A 6,592-nucleotide genomic window follows, 5' to 3' on the forward strand; every position below is an offset into this window, starting at 1 on the left:
TGGAGTGCTTTAAAGGTGGTAACTAACACCTTAAAGCGCACCCGGAAGACCACTGGTAACCAGTGCAGCTCGCGCAGCAGCGGTGTCACATGGGAGCGACGAGTCCCTCCCAACACCGCCCGCGCGGCCGCATTCTGGACCAGTTGAAGTCTCCGGGTGCTCCTCAGAGGGAGCCCCATGTAGAGAGCATTACAGTAGTTACTTATTTATCACTGATTCCAAGTAATTTACATCAATACATAACACCCCTTCCCCCTAGATAGTTCCCAATTTCAAGTATCGAACATAGGCCTGCAAATTCTTTGGTGGCTTCCGCGACCATTCCGAACGTCTTGGAACTGCCAGAGGTTCCCAGTCTACCAGCTCCCTTGCCTGGCTGGGTGGACCAGACTCTGGGACCCATTCACTACGGGTGGACCCGTGTCTTTTTGGCTGGTCTGGCCAAGTAGACCTGTGCCAATATCCATTGGTGGAACAGTTTTTGCTGAGCTGGAAGTCGGGGCCGTCTGCCAGTTTCGCTCAGTGGGTACAGTCTCTGCGCTCAAGGGTGACTCGCTTCCTGCTATTATACCGTCCATGCTACTGGGAATCTCGCCAGCATTTTGAGACTCCAATGCAAGGCTGCTGTCATGCTGTTCCTGGTTTTGACTCTCAACCATGTTGTGAGCCAGCGACTGGTTCACTATCTCCGGTGCAATTGGTCGATGTGCCGGCATAGCACTCGACCGTCTTCCAGGACCACTTCATAAGAGTGGTCCTGCCACCTTACAAACCACAGCTACCACCCCACAGTGCTCTTTGACCCAAACCCGGTCGCCTACTTGCAAGTTCTGAGGGGGCTTTGGCTGTGCTGTGTCTGAGGCAACTCGGTCTGGATGCAGACGGTCCAACTTCGTGGTTAAACGCCGTCCCCATCTGAGTTCTGCTGGGCTTCTGCCCATAGAAATGCAGGGTGTCGTGCGTTGGCAAAGTAAAAAGTCTGCCAGCCGATGCTGCCAATTGCCGGTCACGATTCTCTTTAACGACTCTTTGGTCATTCGAACCATGCATTCCGCTTAGCCATTTGAAGCCGGGTGAAAGGGGGCTGAAGTGGCATGCCTGATCATGTTAGCCCTCAAAAAGGACTGAAATTCCACAGCGGTAAATTGAGCCCTGTTGTCAGAAACGATTATGTCAGGTAAGCCGTGTGTGGCAAAGATTCTGCACAGTTCCTGGATGGTCCTGGCAGTAGTCATAGTAGGGACAGGTGAGACCTATAGCCACTTAGAGTGACTGTCCATGACAATGAGGAACAGTTGTCCCTGGAATGGTCCCGCAAAGTCTATGTGGATTCTGGACCATGGGGTTTGCGTGGTTTCCCAGCAATGTACTGGGGCATGAGGCATTTCGGGTCTGGATTGCTGGCAAACATGGCAACTTTGTACTTGGCCCTCAATATCCTTATCCAACCCTGGCCACCACAGGTAGCTTCTTGCAAGTGCCTTCATCCTGACTATCCCAGGATGTCCCTCATGCAGAGATTCTAAGACCCTAGTCCTCAAGGAGTTTGGAACTATGACCCGACTTCCCCAAAGAATGCAGCTTTTGTGAGCTGACAGCTCATCCTTCCTTCTACTGAAGCTGTGAAAGTCTGCCCCCAAATTAGCTTCTGGCCACCCCCTGAGCACCCAGTTCAAAACGCGACTGATGGGATAGGATCTGAGGAGTTTGTTTGCCGGTCGTGAACAGACCAAGTAGTGGCTTATGGTTGGTGAAGACTGTGAATGGGCGATCATAAAGGAAATCATGAATTTTTTTTATGTCGGCCACGATGGCCAGTGCCTTATCTATTTGGGCGTAGTTGCATTCCGCCGGTGACAGTGGGAGCTTGCCTCCCATCGGCCATTAAATGGCTCAACACGGCTCCTATTCTGTACGGAGATCCATCACATACAATACTGATAGGCAGCTTTTCATTAAAATGTGCAAGCACGGAGTGCGAAGACAACAGTGATTTGACTGCCTTGAAACTGTTCTCGTGGGCACTCATCCACTGCCAAGGAGCTTTCTTGTCCAAGAGCCTGTGTAAGGGCTCTGCCAATGCTGCCTTATGAGGCAGGAATGCATGGTAGAAATTGAGTAACCCCAAAAATGTCTGTAGCTCTCCCTTTGGCTTTGGTCTGGGAGCCTGCTGAATAGCTTGGAGCTTAGATTCAGCGGGGTGAATGCCTGCAGCATCTATGCGAAAACCGAGGAACTCTGTTGAATCCACACCTATTTGGCATTTGTCCCTCTTAAGCTTCAGCCCCGCTTCGTGGAAACACTGAAGGACAACTTTGAGCCGTTCTGCCAATATTTCTGCTGACTCCCCAGCTATGAGGACGTTGTCGAAATAAGGGCACATACCCGGGATGTTTTTGAGCATGCACTCCATCACACTCTGGAAAAGACCTGGGGCAACACTGACCCCAAACTGCAGGCGACAAACGCTTTGTTGCACCAGCTTGTCCAGCTCTGCATCGACTTTTGGTTTGAGGGCAAAAGGCACTCTGCGAGGCTTGATCCTGATTGGGATTACGGTTGGATCAAGGTGAAGGGTGATTGGAGCTCCCTTGTACTTGCCTAAGCTAGGGCTGAAGACATCAGCATATTCCTGGCAAACAGTCGTCAGGTCCGCTGCTTGCGTTTTATTTATGCCAGTCACGTGGAGGCCCAGGGCATCAAAACAGTCTAAACCAATGAGGCTTGTGCAGTGGCCTTCGACTACCACGATGTTGAGGGAACCTTCAAACTCTTTGAACTGTACTGATAGCATAACCTCCCCTTTAACTGCTATGCAGGAATTTTGAAAATCCGTCAACACTAGATTTGACGGCTTGAGTTTGATTCTTTTGCCGCTGCAACTGCAGATGTAGTTAAAAGTTATTTGAGAAACTATGGACAGGGCTGACCCGGTGTCCAATTCCATGGAACATGGAATTCCTTGAAGCTTGACTTTAAGCCTAAGCTTTTTTTTAAGGGGGCGATGGGCTCCTGTTCTAAAAATGCTCCTTCTGCTGGAGCAAAATCCAACTCTGTTTTGCCCCGGGGCCCCTGTACCTTTCCTGGGAAATTCTTCTTGTAGAGCATCCCTTTGGCGACCTTAACAGATGCTGGCGATGTGACCTTGTCTGCCACATGCTCAGCACACTGTCGTACGGAATCTACACTCCGAGCGCCGATGTCTGCCAACACAGCCCACACAGCTAGGGAAGGGCGCTGCCTTATTCAGCAACTGCTGCCCTCTTTCTGGTAGCTTCTGCAGCCAGTCGACCTCATTGTCCCTGTCTGGGTTGTTGGCTCTTTCCGCGTCCTCATGGTGGACAGCTGCTGGGCTGGGAATATTCTTGTAGGGCCGTAAGGCTTTAACAGCTCCCCCAGCAGCTTCTTCTGCCATTACCTCTTTCAGAGCATCCTGGAACGTCAAGGTCTCCTTCGCAAAAAAGCTTCTGCTGAAGGTCCTTGTTCCACAAACCACATACCAGATGGTCTCTTAGCCTCTCTTCTAGGTATGTGAAGTTGCAGAGCCTGGATGCCTGTCGAAGCACGGCCACAAATTCAGCAGCTGACTCTCCTGGTTGCTGCTCTCTTTGTTTGAAAGCATGTCTCCATGCAATGATGGAGAGCTTAGGCTCGAAATGCTCCTTGAGCTTTTTCTTGAGCTTGGGGTAGGTGACCGACTCTAGTGTAGCTGGAGAGACCAAGTTTTCGGCTATATCGAACGTTGCCTGGCCATACATGCAAAGTAGCATTGCAGCCTTTAAGCCATCTTCGCTAACTTGGTTCACTCTTAGATAGTTCTCGACTCGTGAAACGTACGAGCTCCACCTCTCAGGGTGTGATACATCGAACACCAACAGCTTGCCAACCTTGGCCATGGTTAGCTGTTACTGACCTCTCAATGCCTTGTGCTGCTAAGGGCTTCTCTGTTGATCCTAGGGACGGGTCCCTTAGGATGTGGTTGCCTCCAGCATGGCTTGCTGGCAGGCAGAGGGGGGAACGAGGTTCCCACCAGGGCGCTGATGCCTGGTCTTACCCCTAGTGACTCTTGGCTCTCTCTTCCTTAGCAGCACATCCCATCCTCGTCGCCACTATTATGTACTGGGATCTTTAAGGCATTGAGGAGGCGAAGGTGAAAATAACAACATGTTTATTGGTTAACACAGAAGCGGCTCTAACAGCTCCTTAACTTCTATTTATACAGACTGCCGATAGGCGGCGGCCAATGGAATTAAAACAGTTATTCCCGCCCAAAACACAACCTTACAATTCTGCAGACAGGCAGTCTGGAGTTTAAACAGACACAGCAGTTACTTATTTATAACTGATTCCAAGTAATTTACATCAATACATAACAGGTATTTTGCTCATTTTGGATATTTACACTGCTTCTTTTGAATTAAAAAAGTTTGTGAATAGTGCAACCTAATGATAATATTCAACTATTTCCTATTCTAATGGTAAAACTCAATGCACAGTGGTAGCCTTTTTGATTAATATTACGTCTTCATAGAATATTTTGGTAAAACAACAAATTCTCCAGTCCTCTTCCTGATTCTCCTATTCCTCAATAAGATAATTTAAACTCATCCCTGGGATTTAATTAAAACAGCTTCTTTTGAGGTGAAATGGCAGATACAATGTCCTGAATTCAGGATAAGTCTAATATATATGGAAAGCCAAGAATAGCAAAGATATTGCCAGAAAAAAAGCCACCATGTTATGTATTTTGGTAAAACATGGTCTATATTTGTTGCTGCACTTAATAGCATTAAAAAACACTCCACTTATATTCAGTCTATAAAATATAATTTTATAGCCCTGTTATAAAGCTGTTTGACTCAGTTAATGATAAATTAATAAGCACACATTTTAGCCAAATCCCTAAATGTAGATTCTTACACAATTCCATTATGAACTTGCAAAGGTTGGATTGGTGCTTTGGGAAACTACTGTGAGGTACTCAAGAAATGTACATGTTGCAATTTTCCATTTCTGCTAAAAGAATAGGCATATAGAGGCACTTAGCTAAGGTATTTTTAGGAAAGGAGATGTAGTAAGCTGGAGGAATAGAGAGAAACTATATACACTGACTTAAAGTATACTTTTAGAATAGTGCACACTATTGTAGAATAGCATATACTGTAGCTTATGAATAACATATTATTCAATTTATATAAGGCTTATTCTTTATAAAAACTGCTTAGAGTTAGTATTTTAAAGTATAACTATGAACCAAAGTGCAGCCATGTTTAACTGCAGCACGTACTCTGTTACACATATAGCTTCTAGATGCAAAGCAGGCATTCTTATAGAAAAACAAGGGAAGACATAAATCCTTTATAATTGCAATTATTCAGTTTGGGTGGCAATTCACCTTGTAGATAAGGCTATACCCGAGTTAGCAGGATGTTATAAATCATGTCATAGAAAAGGGAGTGAAGATAAGACAGGAACAAAAGGGGCATTTGATCTAATAATTGGAGGGTCTAGTAATTGTAATGATTACTAGGTGGTCGGAAAGCATGTGACCAATTGAAACCTATCAAATGAGTTTCAGTTGGAAGGATGTGACGTGATGCACGGGACAGGGTATAAAAACCTATGCAAAAATTGATTCAAGTGTGGACTCTGGGATTTGCCATTATCAAGAGTTCCACCGCTTTTGCAAAAGCTTTAATAAAACTTGTTTTGTTATGCAACACCCTTGGAGATTAATAATAATAATAATAATAATAATAATAATAATAATAATAATAATAAAGTTGGAAGGGACATTGGAATAATGACCCCCTCTCATGCTTAGGGATCATTTAAAATTTTTTAATTCAGATTTGCAAAAAGAAAGGCTTATTTCCCATTTGTTTTGGTAATACTAAACAAATAGGGTGTCAAATTTTAAAAGTGAGATCTACAGAAATGCTTTCTGTAATTAGAGAGATGAGTCAGGAGTTTTATAGCAGCATGGCTAACCATACATTCACATGGTTAAGAGAGATTTTATAAAAGCAAGCCATTTCAGAAGGTAGAAAAGTCATCTGATTCTGCAATAACCTTGATACCAATAAATTAAAGCCCGAGCAAAACCCAGCGCAAGATGAAAAAGATTACAATGTATGTATAACCGCCTCTGAAAACATATAAAAGAACCCCTGCTGATACAGTTATGATGGGAGATTAAAACAGCCAAGTAATCAGAATTTATAGCAAACTCCAACTGAGGAAAAGAGGGGAAACTGGGTGGATTGTAGAAAAAGAATGCTGACTATAGAACCTTGAAATTTTGTCTAGTCTGAAAAAAAAATCTCTTCAACAACTGGCATTTTTTTATTTTAAAATATATCTTGAAAATAAATTATATTACAACACAATCTGGAATATATGCTATATTATTTCCTGTCTCTTCTGATAAATGCATTTTAATTCTTTTTTAAGACAGAATAACAGAATTGGAAGGGACCTTGGAAGTCTTCTAGTCCAACCCCCTGCTCAGGCAGGAAACCAGACAAATGCTCCTCTTAAAAACTTCCAGTGTTGGAGCACCCACAACTTCTGGAGCCAAATTATTCCACTG

The 6,592-nt window shown here is 44.6% G+C and overlaps 1 pseudogene; it reads right to left on the reverse strand.

Moving 5' to 3' along the window:
• Positions 1 to 743: 743 nt before the first annotated feature.
• LOC114922308 lies at positions 744 to 1,775 on the reverse strand (annotated as a pseudogene).
• Positions 1,776 to 6,592: the final 4,817 nt, after the last annotated feature.

Source organism: Protobothrops mucrosquamatus, unplaced genomic scaffold, assembly GCF_001527695.2.
Source record: "Protobothrops mucrosquamatus isolate PMUCROS unplaced genomic scaffold, P.Mucros_1.0 scaffold49, whole genome shotgun sequence".
Classification (NCBI taxonomy): domain Eukaryota; kingdom Metazoa; phylum Chordata; class Lepidosauria; order Squamata; family Viperidae; genus Protobothrops; species Protobothrops mucrosquamatus.